The sequence below is a fragment of the Manacus candei genome, unplaced genomic scaffold (assembly GCF_025592945.1).
Source record: "Manacus candei isolate 608988 ecotype Guabito, Panama unplaced genomic scaffold, ASM2559294v1 h1tg000019l, whole genome shotgun sequence".
NCBI lineage: Eukaryota > Metazoa > Chordata > Aves > Passeriformes > Pipridae > Manacus > Manacus candei.
The window spans coordinates 6,724,088-6,742,506 of record NW_026138067.1 but is presented as its reverse complement, the minus strand read 5'-3'; the positions used below and the strand labels follow the sequence as shown (position 1 = coordinate 6,742,506).

The 18,419-nt window shown below is 36.7% G+C and overlaps 1 protein-coding gene across 2 annotated transcripts in view; it reads right to left on the bottom strand.

The window, feature by feature from the left end:
• ZFPM2 (zinc finger protein, FOG family member 2) overlaps nt 1–18,419 on the bottom strand; it is a 306,310-nt gene that overhangs the window by 119,637 nt on the left and 168,254 nt on the right. The window lies entirely within an intron of this gene.

Genomic DNA, 18,419 nt, shown 5'->3' with positions numbered 1-18,419 from the left:
ATGCATAAAAACAAAACAGTGTGAAAATGATTAATGCAATAAATGGGTACATCTATGACTAAAGAATATTCATGTCAAACTCTTGTCAACTACCAGATTGAATAACTTTGGGCCAGCAGTGCTGCAGCTCTGTGTTCTCTAATGGGACCCCTTGGGAGCTGTAAAGACTCTGGAATCACAAGTCCGAGGAGTGGTCCTTAAGTGGAAGTGGGCTGACTTTCAAAAGTAGGGAGCATGAAAAAACCAACAAATTTGCACCTAGGTTATAGGGCTCAGGTTTTTTGTTTCTTTTTTTTTTTGGTATGAATTGAAAACTCAATGTGGTAATAAGAATCAAGCTGTGTACCACCACACTGTAGACTAAATTTAAGTGATTAGAAAACTATTCTACTGTTGGCTCAGACCAGTTTCACAAAAAAATATTTTTTAATTCCAAAAGGTAATTTTTCCTTGAAGGCCTTCCCTGGTTCAAAGAAAACTCAATCCAACCAAATCAAATCAAATCAAATCCCTTTAGCTTCCAGTAAAATTTTCAAACCAGTTTTCAGATACTTGAGCAAAAAAAAAAAAAGCCAGCCTACAAATGTTCCTAGCACTTCAATATCCCAGTGAAGTCAATAAAAGGAAAAGAAAGCTTCTCTTCAGTTGTGTGTTATGGAGCCAAGAAATCAACCTAACACCACAAACAGCACCAGCGGTATGAAAAATCAAGAGCTTGCAAAGAGTAAAAGCTTTAGAAATTAGCCAAATCAGAGCAGGCCAGGCTATCAACTACATAAGATAGTAAAACTTTATACCACAATTTTTCTTCTTGTCACAAAATTTGGCATTAAAATGCCACAGTACTGCAGTCACCATATCTGTTTCAAACAACTACCCCATATCACTTGGCACTAAGTGGCAGCATCTGTTCAAGGCACACTTGAACCTCATGTCCCAGCTGAGCAGGGATTTTTCCCTGCTCCCAGGAGATATGAGCCTTCAGGTGAGATGTGAGGTTGTTGCCAGCATAGGGCATTGGTCTCACATGGCAGCCTCCAGGCTTTAGGGTCACTGACACGTCTGCACAGCTGGCATTGCTATGGTGGTCACAAGCCTTCTGAGTTTTTAAGGGAAGGAAATGAATAATTGTCTGATTCTCACAAGACCAGATCCATTTGCACATTGAAAGGAGGTGGCCGTATCTGCAGTGCCTCTGTCAGCTCCTGCTAATTCTAAGGGGAACAGTTGGGTGATGAACGCTCAAAAATCTGCCTCTTCACTCCTCTGCTATGGAGGTGACCTTTGATCAAACTTTTTTTTACTAACCTGTGGATGGTGAAAAAGCAAATGCAAGCTGCGACATCAGAACAACAGAAGTAGTGCTCAGACCCAGCGCTGGTGGCAGCATGGCCTTATGGTCCACATCAGCTGCTCGAAGGAGAAAAGGAATGCTCAGGACCAAGCACTCCTGCTATAAGCAGCTCAGGCGGATCCGGCCCCCGCTCCTTGAAAGTTCAAGTGAAACTTGATTTACAGCCACACCTTGGGCAACGGGCGAGTGCTGGGAGAGCTGAGTGAGATCTGGACAAAGAGTGATGGGAGGTAGGGGTGGGGGGCAGTGGGTTCCCTTAGTATTATAAAAATGCATCTTATTCTGTTTTTAATCAACGAACCTTATCCAGCAATCAAGGGAGATATATAATAAGCTGAGCTACTGTGTAAATCTAAACATTCCCCACAAATAGAAAAGATACAGCCTGAGCTCTCTGATTGTTACTACGGCAACTATCTAAAATGAAAATCTTGTTAACCCTTTGCATGCTGTAGCCACCCATGCATCAGTGTTAGCTGACTTCTGTGCACTTATCTCTCCTTTTTCCCCCTCAAGAAATTCATAATTGTATTGCTTCACAGTGGTTATGCTCTGGTTATCCTATATGAGACTGAAAGAACTGTGATAGGTGGTAGTTTCATATGTACAGCTGGGTTTTGTTACTTGCTCATTACTGAGATTATAGTTCAAAAAACAACTAATAAAACACAAGAGAAAATCCCTAGAATACTCCACAAGGCCTAGGATTTTGATTAAAATCTTGACAACAAGAATGGGGTGATTTCTAGTAAACCACACTACTGCCTTTTTTCTTTTAGTTATGAAATTATTTGACTGTAAATAGCATATGTTTCAGAGGAATTATTTCTCTATAGTGCATTATAAACAGGTTAGTTTTAAAATGCTTTTTTAAAGCTTATATTTCTTAAGTACTCCATAGAAGACTGTCAGTGATTTTATTGAACCAGTATGTCAACCCCAGTGTTTTGAAAATTAATCGCCAGGTATTTGATTTGAAAAATTTCTTAAATGCAAGAAAATTTAGACAAAAAGAAAACTGACTTTCTAAATTTTATGAATGGCAGATGATTTTACAATTAAATTTCTACTTGTATCTACCTTGAAATACAAGACAGATTCATTATAATATCGATGTGGCAGCATCATGACAAAGTGAATTATCTGCAGTTCTTTGTTGAAAACAACCGAAGCCATGGAAATTTTTCCATCTTTAAAGTGAAAGACGCAGGACATGGCCCATGGACATCAATTCTATTGATTCTTTTACTTTGTGCCTACCATGTAATCAATAGAGATCCTTCTGTACTGGGCAGAAATAGACTCTTTATTTAACAACTCCCAATTCGTTGTTACTGAGAGAGAAATTTTCAATTGATATTTTAAGAATTACTTCAGTCCATTCAACATAGATAAAGTTAAGAGGTCATTACTTAGATATTTTGGTAGAGCTGAATAACACAGACGTAACGTGAACAAATCAATAAACATCATATTTTTCTTTATAAAAGTAAAATTTGCATGTAAATCAGCCCATATAAGTTGAAGTGATTGAAGTAGTGTGTAAATTATCCTAAGATCTTTTTTGAAATGGTATCCACATTAAATTGAAGGTTATCAACCTCCAGCACACTAAAGATGCCATTTACAGTAAAATGAAAGAGTAACTGAATAGAATATCTTAAGATTAGTGAAATATCAGTATTAAAACACTCAATTTTATTAAAAGGAATCACTGACTAAGATTTTTAAGTTTACCTAGAATTGTTTTCAACTTTGAGAAAAGAATTGGTTTAAAAAAGAAATTGGATTCTTTGCAATAAATGTGTATGTTAGTGAATGATGTTAGAAGCCAGAAATCCTAGGATGTGCTCTTCTTATTTGCAGAAAATTGAAGCCACTAAAGTGAGTAAGATAGAGTTCTGTTTTCCTTCTTAATAAACATCTGTGTTTCAAAAAAAGCTCACAGATATTTCCTGCACTGTACATAAACTGAAGGACAGGCTGCTGGCACTGTGCAAAAACCACACTTCTGGTCTGATCCAAATTTTGTTAAGGTCAGTGTAAGCTAATTTGAGGTTTTGGATGAGTGAGGTGCACAACACATGTAAAGACAGTGTTGGAATACACACAGGTAAGAAAATGCTTACCAGGAGAATTACTTGAATTAGTTTCTCTGACTCAGGACGTTCCAATTGTATTTTTCAACTTCTGAAACACTTCCCAATTTTCTGTAACTAATTTGATATATAGCATTCAAAGTTACTTACCTTTTACATTTTTTTTCAAAATCTGCCTTTTTCATGAAGTCAAATTGACTACATGTTCTAGAGTGAAATTTCACACTTACAATACTATGATCACTAGATTAATCCTAGAGGCTTTCCAAACATCAAGACTATTTATCAGTGTTGGCTTATTTCCCAGGAATATGTCCAAAATAATCTAGAAGTGCACTGGCTAGTCAACATACTACATATAAAAGCAATTCTTCAGAAATTCTAGGAAGGTATAACAATCCTAGTTTTCCACCGTATTACTTCAAGTAAGATTTTTTCTTTAAAAAAGCAAGATCACTTCCCCCCCGCCCCCCTTTTTGGTAGATTTTTTGTTCTCCAAACCCTGCCTAATTTCCATATCACCTTTAAATTGCTGTGTTCACCTATCTGGTCTATTAACCAACTCACATGAAGACTCTATAACTCTATATCTCTATATCTCTTACCAGGTAGGTATGGATCCCAACTGCTTTGGCTTTGCTACAGTTGTATATAACTATTTGGAAAGGAAAAGATTATTTATATATGATTTATTTGTCCAGTTCAATTACAAGGACTTGTCTTCTTGGGGAAAAACCAGGGTCAAATGTTGTTCTTCTTTGAAGAATCTTTAAAGCCTTGGGGGAGCTCCACCAGGTATTCCCCAAAGAAGTCCTCCCTCCTTGTGGGTATTTGACCTTCTTGATCAGGCACAAAAAAGAGCCATGGGGCTTACAGCAGGAAATAAGCTTTCTAAAAAAATTCAGAAGAGAGTATCATGCCCTGTACAAAGAGTTTGTAATGGTAAAGTGGGAAATTCTGCTCTGTTACTATAAATTGTTCAGTAAACCCCAGGAATCCATCACACAACTACCTCATAATCTGACTGCAAATCTCCATTTCTTCAAACTTAATCTAAAATATTTTCTACAGCCTAACAAGCAAAAACTATGGTTTTTTAGCTATAACTAAGGGCCAAAGCTGGCAATTACCACTTTGAAAAAATCAACTGTTTTATTTCTAACAGAAGCAATGCTTCAGATGATTGTCATATGTAATCACTTTGTAGTTTCTCATTGGTGTATAACTAATGGCAGTAGAGAAGAATCATAAAAAAGATGATCTGCTGGAATTTATAGATGGTTCAAAGAAAACTTTATAGAAATATATTATTCAATAATGAAAAAAGTAGTCTTTCCAATTATGGTAAATTTGATTCTGCAAAGTATGACTTGATTTGTGGAGAAAACTCCAAACAAATAATGATAATAAAACAGAGAATACAACAAAATGTTCCAAATCCCAGCTATTTGTGTTATGAACTCCTAGTTGTTCTCTTTAAACTTAGCACTGGTTTGAAGTATGCAAAATAAAATATTTGGTGTAATTTCATGCAAATGCCAGGTTCAAGACTAACAGTTAACAAAGGCAATCAAATCCGTCCAGTCATATCTGCCTTCAAGGGTTACAGGCATTGGATATCATAAGCATTTACCTATAGGAAGAAGAAAAGACTTTTTTTCTATTTCATTTTACTTAATAAAAGTTAACATTATTGCAGGTAAAACCTCTCTTAATTTCCTTTACATATATCACTATTATTCATAGTTCACACACATTCCATGCCAAACATTAAGAAATAATTTCATTTTTTTTTCCTGAAAATTATTTCCATCTAAAGGAACACCAATCAGCTTGATCACTACATTGCAAACCACAAAATGGGCAAAATACTGCTCTCCCTGATCTCAGTGACACATCATTGCTCATATTTACAAATCCATAACATTTCTGTGTAATATATGAACATATATTATTAGAATATATGAATATATACGAATATACATTATTAGAGGATAATGGATAGAACCAAAGATGTACGAACTAAATACTCAAGAACACTAAAAGTTACAATACTAAAATAATGACAGCATTAGAAGCATAATAGGGTGTAATTAACTCAGGGGAAGGATATCAATACAATGTAAATAAATGCAGTGACACAGTTCATTCTGGGAACTATCATCTTATATATCCATGCACCCTGCTAAGTGCATCCTTGCATGTTCTCCAGCATCATGCTGCAAGTGCTCCAACCAGGAGATCCAGGTAGCTACATTCATATCCTTTTTCCTGTCAGTTTGCTGCAGCTAGGAATGACCACGTTTTTAGAGATTATGCTTAGGGACACCTGCAGCGTCATGCTCTTCTTGAGGACATGTACTTTGCAAAAAAGCTTCACTATTTCTGGCCCATTTCCTGCACTGATGTTTAAAAAACCTACATATTTCAACATCTCTATAGAATTATAGATTTAAATCCTCATTCAAGAAGCTAAAAAGGTCACTCAAGCAAAGTACTTGCTACCACTGTGCCTTGTGTATCGGGGGAACAACAGGTCCTCCCCAAAGGAAATTGGAAGAAGAGAACAAGCAGAGGCTATACTCCAAAATCTATTTAAAACTAACTATATTTTTTTTTCCTACATTTATCTGAGAGTATCCCTGTTTTAAGTTCTCATGGTCAGTCAGGCTTTATCTTTGGAAATTCAGGAAGTTTTATTTTACTTGCCCTAACATCAGATTGTGTGAAGAAGGTATTAAAATTCCTTTTCAAATATCAGGTCTGAAAGAACTCATGCTACCTAAAATCAAAACAAAAATGGCACAAATTTGGCAGGAACAGATTTATTTGAATATTCAAATGACTTTTTGAAGAATTCATCCATTTTAAAATCAGTTGCACAAATATGCCACCAATAGAAATGGTATCGAAAGAGGACATACTCTGCAGAAATAAAAACTACAGAGAGTGAGTAAGGGTATTACATGAGAAAAGCTTTAAAATCACTCTCTGAATCACTGTTTTACTTAAAGCATTTTTAAGAGCCAAGATGAAGGATCTAGATTCATTTAATAAACTGTGGCCATGGTGTCTTTTACCAGTAGAAGTTTTTCTAGCTTTCATTAGTTCTGAAAGATTTAATGCTTAATAGAATGAATAACAATAATTTACACTAGTAGATATTCAGGTTCCTAGCTCCTTTTATACATGAATATTTTATCTTTTAGCATCCTTCATCTTATTTTTCATTATATTCTTTTATACTTTGTATTTCATTTAGTGGTTTAGTGACTGGTAAGGAAAAAGGAAAAGCAAGATATATGAGAGAAGTCCTGAAATCTCCCTCTTTCTCATTCTGAACATCACTATTAAATTCAGAAATCATTCAACAGACATTAGCTAATCACCATTACTCTGAAGGATTACATTATATAACAAGAGATGCACCAAGTTGTATTAAGAAACATTTGACTTCAAACTACATGCTGAAATCAACAGGAATATACTATCTTAAATACTTGAGCAAAACTCGGTAAAAGATACAGTAGGCAAACATTGTAGTCAGCTCAGCAGTGATTACCAACTCATGCTCCAAATTCACTATAAAATGAAAATCAATATTTCCACAAGTTCCTGCAACATAAAAGATAACCTTCATTGATTTTTCTAGACTTAGGCCCCACTGATAAAATCTAATATAAATTTTCAACCACGAGGATTTGGATCAGAGCAGGGGTGATAAGTCCTGCACATCTCTTAAGAGGTGGAGAATTTTTTTTTTTAAAGTGCACGTTCATACTATTTATAATTTGCCCTGTGCAAGTGAAAGCCTTTTCCACCAGCGCTATCAGGAATCTCTTCTAATTTTTATTACTGTGAGGCTAAAGCCTGTTCCAGATAATTTGGAAATTTCAGGGGAATTGTGATAGGGCTGATGGTGCAGCCCTGGCTGACTTGAGAAAAGAGCTAACCCGTAATAGCCTCCATGGCCGTGCTGATTAAATGTTGCCATAGATGAAAGGCCTGCCATCGCCGCAATAAATTAACCAATCACACAAATCCCAAGTCAGTGCTAATCCTTCCTTGATACTCTGATCCTCTGATCAGCTCAAGGAGGTAAAGAAACTGGCTTGTGACGCTTGGTGCTCTAACCCCTGGATTTCATGTACACAACGAGCTAATGATATCTTGCTGACCAGTTCAATGGGATGAACTTCTCTCACAACCCTTAGGGAACACTGTGGCCTTCTCTAAAAAAAAAAAAGACAAGCACATGGCAGGTTTTGTGTTTTATTGCTACACCGCAGGAAAACTAACCAGCACTTGTTAACCGTTAACCACAATTAGCATCAAACTGACGTCTGCTATAAAGCCTGTTGTGCTTTACAAGTGCCAGTGATGGATTAAACAGGAACTGAGACAGTAAACCAAGAATAACTGTTCAAGTAATTGTGATCAAGCTATCTTGCTTTCAATAGGTAAGTCTGGTACTTTTCCTATTAGCCCAATTTTTAACCTGTTCTTACAATTTGGGGTGGGGGAGCAGGAGGGAGGATGCATATTCATATATCCAAGAGTGTACAAGAAAGAGAGAGTTCCTTTACCTCTTACACACTCGCTCAATTGTACTGCCACAGTGTGATTATATCAGATTTAGACATAGACTCATTTAATCAATTAACAGAAGGCCTGAACACATGCAGCACTTTCTCATTAATTATGTGAATGCTGCCTTTCCAATACACTTTGTGAAACTGAGTCTGTGCAGCCTGTGTTAGTATACTTCATAATTGGGGAAACTCTTCTTTTTTTTTTTTTTTTGGCAGTAATTGGTTGCTAAAAGTAAGAAAGCTCTGGGGTTTGCCTCTAGGGCTTCCACACATAAAGAGTTTTGAAAGTACTTCATTATCTCTCCTGGTCAGTTCTGTGAAATTAAAACTGTTTCTCTCTTTTTCTTTGAGGAAGTGGTTTGAAAGCAGGGTTCCTAGAAAACGTCTGTGCATATATGGTGTGTGTATGGGCATGTGTGCCTGTGCTCATGCAAACATACACATGTACACATAAAATAATGTAACCCTGGCTTGTCATAGACATCACCGTCACTGAAGTCAACACAGAAACACAAACTTGAAGCACATGGGATTTGACCACCAGCAATTAATTTTATTGAGGCATGATAGTTGTCCAGATATAAGTGGATTTCCCAAGTTCTTCAAGAATGATTTATTTTTCTAAACTTACATGATGAAAATCAATCATAGTTGAGGGATTTGCTAAGATAAGTTCATAAGTTTTGGAAAGGTGTCCAATTGGTCAAACTGAATATAATTTACAGAACTTGTATGTTATTTGGAAGGGCCATAGATAACTAAGTCATTGTACTTTATTATCTGTCTTTCACTGCTTCATACATCTTTTTGTTCTTGTCTCTTGGGGATATACATGCGCATGCACAGATGGGTTCTGCTGCTGCCACTGCATCCCTTCCCGTGAATTTACCAGCTAACCTCTTCACACTGATGGGCTCCCAATAGTTAGTTCTGGGGCAAGGCTCATGGGAATTAATTAGTAAGAATACTACAAGAAGACAGCTCTCTCCCTGCAAGACATTGAGGGCCAGTGTTTCCCTGTAACATAATTATCTCTGGCAAAAACTATTTTCCAAGAACAGCAAATGTTAGTGCAGTCCAAAAAGGTACTTAAAGTTTTATTCAATAGAACCACAGGGGTTGGAAGAAATTAAATGGGGCTCTTCTGTCAAATTTAATCCTTTCGATTTTACCTCTGATGCCTCATATTGGCTAATGTGTATCTACTTTAATGCTGCACTTATCCAAGTTAACTATACTGCACAGTTAATATTTTAACTTTTACTGGCTATCAGAGCAATACAGAAGATCATTCTTTATGATAAATCATTAGAATAATATACCTTAAAAATAATACCTTGTGGAAGTGGTTTTAGAATATGCAGAGACTCTCAGACTTGATAGCCCATGGTAAAGTTTAAAGTAAAATAACTGAATGAAGAAAAAACCTAGACTGGTTATTTATGAGTATTTATACTTTATGAGGAAGGACAGAAGTTGTCTTCAGAAAGACTTATACATGCTTTCTGTTTATATCCCTTCATTCATAATGTAAATGTTTTATATTTCCCCAATAGCATTATGCTAAGAAAAACAGCCATTACATCTTTGGTAGGTGAGGGACTTCTCTAAGGATAAATGTATCCCTGACAACCAGTGTAACAACCTTTGCCATACTTGATCCTCACTCTCTCCACACCACTGGACTTCATAATACAACTCTAAACATAACCTTTTAGTTAAGCAAAGCTGCACCATGTTTGCACATAAAGATCTCCATTTCTGCCTGCACAAGTGAAAAGGGGAAAAATATATATATACATCACTGACTGCCCTTAGGAAGCTTCAGGCCTAGGGATGGGGTCCATGCTCTGAAAACTTCACTCACTAGCTAACAAAAACTCTATCTCCTGCTTTTCTGCAAATAGCATGGATAGACTAGATTACAATATCTTTAGAGAAGCTAAAATAGCATTCAGAGGGGAGATTTATAGTGTTATATTCATCTTTTCTCACAGAATCATAAAACTCATAGTACAGCAGGCAGAGAATCCATTGCAATCAAATCACTAAAGAAGGCAGTAGGAAAGAGAGCTTGCTCAATTTTACTGGGAACAGAGAAGGGGGACTTCATCCAAAGATTGATTCTTTTATATTTCTGCTAGAATTTTTCTGTTACTGTTAAAAAAGAAAAAAAAACACACCATCTTTTTATTTCAAATAATCTTCAATATATGCCATTCTACACTATTATTATGGAAACTGAAAAAATTAAGAGACCCATAGATTGTCTTAATGTATATGTGAGTATATAAAAATAGTCCTTACTCTGTCCTTCTCTTCAGGTGACAATTTCACTGACTGCATTGTCTCTTTTGTCTGAATAATGGTCCCAAGCAAGTGGATGAATTTGTCGCAAGGAAAACCATCTTCATTTCCATTTCCTCCATTTCCATTATGTCCTTGTTTTGATAACTCTTCACTCACTGGGTGCACAATGCTTTAAATTGTGGTTTCAAATGTGCTAATGCAAATTCCAAATCACCAGTGTCTGCAGAGAGGGATGGGAAGTTCAGCCCCAGTGTCGGTGCTCTTTTAGGTGCAGTATCACAGTGTTATTTTAAGGTCAGCATTATGCTCAGAGAGACTTTACAAAGAAAGTGGGTTACTTAGGTAACTGTGTAATGTACCTAAACACGATCAGCTCTGTTGGCAGAATTACCATCAAAAAACAAGGGTAGGAATGCAAAAATAAAAGAGTGTAAGAACAGATTTAAAAGAAATAACTCACACATTTCTATCTTCAGGCTGTAAGATCTTACCTAATACTTTGTCAAAAGAACAAAGTAATGAAATTTTAAAGTTTTTACTACAATAACCTTGTATCTCCAAGGGAATATTCAGTGAAATACGAGAGAGGTTTTAATACCTGGAAGCACAGCTGCATTATAGTGAGGTCAATTTAGGAGCACTATTGAGACTCTAGGCCATAATGACTCCATATGGAGTCGGACAGTAGCTAAGGTAATAAACTTTCACAGTGTGATTTCTTTGCTCAGTGCAATACTCACATAATTCGGCAGTTACTCATCTTTCATTTAATGGAGAGGGCTTTTTTCCTCTTTTTTTAAGAGCTACCATGTGCTCATTCTTTCCTCCTCATCACGGAAGGTTTACATATCCAAAGAAAACATTAACTGAATTCCCAATGAGAAAACTCAGAATTTTATGACTGTCTGAATGCTGTAGAAAAGGGAAATTCCTCAGTCCTCGACCCTTACACAAAGATGTTTCCGTTTGTCTTAGACACTGGTTTTAAATGGATATTGGCCTTAGTTTCCAGAGTAATAAGAAGACACTAAACGCATTTGAGGACAGAGAAATAAGAAATTGGGGACAGCTGCGGACAGCAGATTTGGGACACTGGTATCATGTATGTAACAAATCTTTATTAATAAGTACATTAAATCCCATATTTTTCATTTATAACCGCTGCATAATTTCCTGTTAACACTTCATGTAAATTCCAGATAAGGTAATAATTTTTTTTCAGAATTCTATTTCTGTTTCATTATATGTTCTACACTCTGCCCCACAGGTCAGTTGCATGATTGAAGTTTTATGCCTCATTAAAATTCCCCTAGTTAAAACATGGAGACAGAATTTTGGTAATTCCTTTCTCCACAACTACAATTAACCATTCCGCTGGATTCCTGTATTACTGCAATCCAAGTTTAAAAATTACTGTATGGTGAGATGGTCAAGGGGTCTAAATGTCCTAAACATAAGGCTCTTATCTTCCTTTGCTCCAATGGCTGAAAAACCCTGCACCACCACCTCCCAGTTCAGTATTTCTAGCTAGCAGCTGCTATCAGAAACCTAAATAACAAAAATATGCAAACTTGCACACTAATTCCCTTTGGAGATAGATCTTGGCTGCAGCCCTGTCATAAATCAGAGAATTTCGATATGAAATGAGGCAAGCAGCTCTAATCATTTCTGCATTTCAAATTGGATCACTGGCTCAATCACTGGGCTTTTTTAAACTGCTTGCCTAAGAGCAAATGTGAGGCGGGAGATAATTCTGAAGAAATCTCTTCTTTTGTGGCCGTAGAACTCTTTTAACTGTTTCAAGACTGAAGGCCACATTTCAGTGATAATAACATATATCTGCTGCGAGAGATATGGATCCTTAAAGACATCTTCCCTCTCTTTCAACTCATAGAATTCCATCAATATCTGCATATATTATATATATTAATGTATGTGCATGTGCATATGGGTGTTGTGTGCATAAAAAGAGAGGGAGAGAAAAGAAGAGAGAAACATCTGACATGTAGCCTCAGTATATTTCCCTTTAGAATTTTCTCTTCTGACTTGGTGTGGGTTTCAATTGCTGCAATGACAGTATAGTTAACTTTGTACACATATACCCAGGCACTTTGGAAATTTATTTAACGATGAAGGTAAAACTGAAAAGTAACCCTCACCTGCCCAGGGTCTGGCTCAGAAATAAATAAAAAAAATAAAATCAAGGTAAACAGAGGTCCTCAATAATTGTGTATGACATCCAAACGCGTCCTCCTTGCCCACCAAAGTCCTGAAATTCTCTTTAATTATACTATTGATTTTCTATTTTCATGCCTTATCTAAACTCTGAAAACAATATATCACAGAAATTACGCTTACAGTCAATTACTGTGCAAACAGCATCCTCTTGACTCTCTGTTTTTCTGTTCAGGGTATTCCCTCTTTTTCACCCAAATGATACTACCAGCTTGTTACAGTTTCAGCGTCCTCACTGCAGTGCTTTGAAATTGAATTTAACTCTATTATCAGCAGGTTTTTGTAATCTCATGTAAGCCTAATAGTGATCAGATGGAATTTTACAGCTAAGCTCCCTGCATTTTGAGGACTAATTTAAAATATTTATAAAATTTTTGGTTTAGACAGTTAAAAAAAATATTCACCCTACAAGGTTTTATTGTCTGCTATTTTCACCTCCTAACCCCTCATACTCTATTTTCTTTCTGGGAGCTGCATACATAGTTTTTGATATTTAATTGTCTGTTAATAAAATTTAGTAAACTGCTTCATTCAACAATGATCCAGACATTTAATGATTTTAGTATCACTGCACCATGCTAATTATGTCGTCATAAAACAAATAACACTGTTTTAGAATATCTCATCTAACTTTGAAAATATGCTGGTAAATCCGAGCATGCCCAAACTCTGCATTGCCTGCCACACCTGATTCTGTCAAGGTTTAAAAATATACCTGTTTGTGTATATATGTATGTATTCTTTTCGGGCACCTTGACAGCTACAAGGGCCATATTGTTGATGTTCTCCTATTCTTCTGCCATGAACACATAAAAGGAAAATCTAAAAAACTCCTGTCAGGTTTGTCAGAGATCATGCTGACAAGCCCAGCTCACCAATAGACATGTCCTTGCATCTAATGACACATAATGCTGAAATCTGTAGCCAGCACACCCATGGAGTTCAAATGATGCTACTGGATCTACCATAGTTCACCCTGCTTGGTAACAGATTTGGCGTACATAAGTAAGCCTCAGAATTCATTCCCCCTTTGCCTGACTGGAGTTCGGAAGATGGACAAACCCAAAACTGATCTGAGCTTTTCAGAAACCCAGGCCTTTAAGCACAGTGACATTGGCTTGGGGACTATCCACGATCGTGCTCAGCAGCTGGGCACAGCCTGCAGGACCTGCAAAATCAGGCCACAAAGCAGTACACCTAAAACCAAAGCCCAGGAACACTAACAACCAGACTGACGGTAAGCCTTTACTCTTCTATTCAAAACAATACATTCAATGTTAATACATCAAGCCTCATGGGGTCTTGCCCGTTAAGTTTGAGGATTTGAATCTCATGAATGCGGAATCTGCATTGTTCTCAGTGGAGGTCACTTTGCTGTGCATGTAGGAACACGCGGTTTGCTTCAACAGCTTACAAGTGTAGCAGAATTGTCAAACTCATTTTGAGCTCACCTCTGTTTCCTCTGTGTCTCAGGGCATGCAATCCCAAATCCTTGTGGTTCAGTGGGGAGTTAAAGCCATACCCTGATGCTATTTCAGGAGTAGAGCGATTGGTGCTACTTCTCTAACTCGTCTAACCACCACTGACGAGAACTTACAATAACCTTAGCTTATTCCACCCACCCAAATGAGATTTTTCTGCTCAAAAAGGGGCCAAACTTCACACATCAGCCCATAGTATAGCATAGGAGAGTGGCCCTATACCATGTCTGAAATTCCTCTCCAAAGTACAACATGCCTCATGATTTAAGTCATTAAGAAGGTGCCAGCAAAAGTTCAATTGAGCAATCAGTAGTCTTTTAATGTATGTTATCATACTTTCCTCTCTCTCCACCTTGGTTTAAAAAGGCCTCATGATTAATGTCACCTTTCTTCTAAAAATGTTGTGCAAACAAACAGTTCACCGTAAAGTTTTAATTTTAGGTTAATTTTCTGATAGTATCTATCTCTTTGCTTACATTTAAAATCAGTGTCCATTGAAAAAAATTAAAATTCAATCGAGACCACATTGAATGTTTAAATGTGACCTCAGGCTGCTTCTAGAGAACACTAAATGAAGGTAAATTGTAATGGTTTCTGAAAAACATCTGTTTTCATACAGATGTTTCTCATAACCACTGGTTGTAGCATGGCTGTAGACAGGTGCACAGAGCTGCAGTATGCCACCAAGTTACACATTTTTTCTCTAGGGATAAACTATATTTTTTACTGGTTACCTTGCTGCTGTTGTTTTCCTTGTCGGCACAGCAGAGTTGAATAGCTTCTTTGAGCCGAGGTGCATAACAGCTGCTCAATTATTAAAACTCAATGTGATGTTACTAAAATCCCAGTAGTTGTAATATAATGAAGCATTTCAAGCTTCACAATCCTAAAAAGTATCAATCCAACATCATAATAGAGGAGTTCAAGCAAAAACCAGATCTGAATGGAAATTACCTCCTCTAAACACAGCCCTTTCGACACTTTCAGGAAGGGATTTTCTTCAGGCATGGGACCCCAAAGCATTTTGGAGGCAATTTCCCATTTGATGGAATAGGCTTTTTATAGCTAACTTCTTTTCTCCCCCCTGACTTCACCTTTTTAATTCATATATTCAGAGTTAAGAAAAAGCTCACAAAAGACACGAGGACCAGATACAAACAGAGTTTTTTCTCCGCTGGGGCAATGCCACACTGGGACATCACTGCACTGAGAGAAGATTTAAATTTTACTGTATTTCCTGTCTCAAACATTCATCTGTTCCCTTCACAAATGGAACAGAACCACTCCCACCATGCAAACAGCTGCTACAGCGCTTGTACTTGCCATTTGTCAATGGTAACTGAGTTTAAAACACCTAAGAAAGCATTTCTGAAGAAACTGCTCCAGTGCAATATGGAGGATTTAATGGAAAATAAGAAAGCCATATATTTTGGTGATAAGTCTTCTATTCTGATTCCATGGTATTCAGTTTATTCATAACTTCATAAGAAAATCTGTGGGCTTCCATAAATTCCATGTATCTTTTGCTGTGACAATGCTAAAACGTGAAATTTCTGGTAAAATAAAAGTATTTCAAGATTATATATATATAATTATATACATGTGGGGTTTCTTTTAAATTACAGAAGAATGTTATCATTTCTAAAACAACAGTTAAGGAAATATGAAAGCATAAAGGGGGAAAGGATTGAGTTTTGTCTCTGAGAAAGAAATAGTGTACAGCGGGCAAAATCAAGGTCTGCTTCTAAAGATATAAAAATCCTAAATATAGGGTTTTTTCTTCTGCTTGTGTCTGAGATATTGAATATAGAGGAAACATATGGAGTACTAAATAAAATGTGGAAAAATTAAAAAAAGTGGAAAAATATTGAAAAGACAGTATCTACAGAGTGGAGGGATTTCACAATGTCATGTCAGTACTGTCTCACTTTACATAGTATTTTCCCTTTTAGAGTGCATATTTTATTATGTCACTGTTTAGAATACCAAAATAATAGCATGTTTTACTAATTATTGTGTTAAGAGTCCTGAATGTTTTAGAGTTTAATTATGCACAATTAATATCGAATAGAGTTGTATTCCTTCATTGAAGCTTTTACGAGGGTTGCGAATAACCCATTTATTGCTCTATTCTCTGCCTTTCAGGGTTTCAGGTACCATTTCCATCACCTTGCACTCACTGTTAAAGGCACAACTAGACAGATCAGCAGCTCCCCTGCCCATTCCCCTTCCCACAGACAAGGTACCCATAATCGTATTTTGTACTTTGGAGAACTTGTTGAACAATTGTTCTCAGATGATATACATCTTCTCTTTTGAGTTTGTTTTTTTGTTTTTTAATCAGAAAAGCTGCAAAACTGCTTTAAGATTAACCTCAATTTCACAATTAAAAGTGTGTGAAAGTCTAAACCTTCTCAAAATAGAAACACTTTTCCAACTTGTTCACAAAGATGAACATAAAATGAAGGCAAGAAGGTGTGTCATACTCTCAGTCTCAAGGAAAGCATTGTCAGCATTGCCTACAAATTCCTAGATAGGCATGAACAGTGAGATGGCCATCTCTACTTGAGGTGTTTCCCCAAAACCTATCTTAAACATCTTGTTTCCCAGTGCACAGTCACTTAAGGAAATTTGGTGACAAAAGGAAATTTGATTCTCAATAAAGACAAACGCCTAATGAGTGATCAAAATGCAAAGAAATAAAGTGCACTACTCAAAGTAAATGTATTTTAAAAATTATATAAAAGGTTGAAAGAATTATTCCAGCATCTTAATTTCCATTGAGGATGAACAACAGTAACATTACATTTTCCTGCAGCCTTATTCGCTCAGCCAAAAATGTAGCTAAAGGCTTCTGAAGTATGGAGATTCAATTAAAAGAAGCACCTTTTTTCCCATTCAGATCAGAGGTGACATATTTCTTTTAATGTTCTCTTTTGAATGGTGAGAAAGAGAATAGTACTTTATGATAAAAAAGATTTTTTCCTCCTTCTGCTTTCCATCTCTGCTTCATTTTACACAGGAATCTTTTCTCTTTACAATTCAGTGCAACATGTGTAAACATGGATTATACCACATCAGAAACCAAGTTAGCTATCTCAAGAGAATTTGTATCTCTGCTGTGTGTAAGTAAGCAGATTAATTCCTAGATCAGGCATTACCTAATGCATTTTCAATTCAATTTCTTCTTTTCTTTCTGCACACAAGATCAGGGAAGTGGGATTATTTTATTAATTTAACTAATATTTTGCATGTTTTCTCTGTTATCTTTCTTTCCTCCAAAATTTTTTGTTAGCTCCTAGTGAGTGATTTAGTATGAGCAAGGATGTGTAAAGACAAGAGACCTAAGCCCTCAACACCTTACAGAGAAATAAATGGCATAGGGAGTGACACACTTTTCCTCCTACTACACTACCGGGAATAAGGAATTCTCACATATTTCAAACCCTGATCTACAGCGGCACATCCTGCCTGGGGTAAGCTCAGTTATTGTACAAAATTTAGGAGAAGATTATTTATTCATTAACATTTATGCTGCTTTTATGGAAAATCTCAGAAGTAAAGAATGAGCCAGTCTGGTTTTATTACAGCAGTGCCTGCTAGCACTGTTTGAGGTAAGGGTCTGTCAACATATCACAAAAGCATGGAATTTACTGTGTAAAATCAGTCCACTGGCCCATCGAGCCTGCTAGCATGCCCCAGTTAGCACCCAAGTCTGATGCTTAAGCAGAAGATGGCACAGTAAGCCCTTAATACATCTGACTAATGTTAAACTTGGGCAGGGGCAGAGGCAAGACATTCCTTCTTGCTCTCTGCAGTGTTCACGTAACGCCCAAAGACAGGAGTCGATTATGTCCCCGTAACTAAGAAAGGAACAGACAGTGATAAAAATATATGGATTCTTTGTAAGTCAGCCCTGCAACTAGCCACAGGAACGAGTGTGCTACAGTGAACAAACTCATCATACATTTCTATTTTACACAAAATTAATATTCAGTCTTTTTTTCCCCCCTTAAAATCAGCTCAAAATCACTCCAACCAAGGTACTCTAAATTATCTGTTTAGGATGGAGCTTCAAATTAGGAAGGGCAAATACTTGAGAAATGAAAAAAAGTCTTGAAGATCAATAAGAAAAAGGACAGAGAAATTAGAGAAAGGAGAAGGAAACACAGCTGAAACAGGGAACAAGGAGAGATTGTAAAGTGAGGAGAAAGGCTAAGGGGTAATTACCAGAAACATAAACAAGAGATAAATATTATGAGATGGGGTACAGTGAAGAGTTAAGGGAATCTATGTAGCTGAAAATGAAACTGCATGGAGAGAGCTGTTGGGGTGCGGACAGAATAGC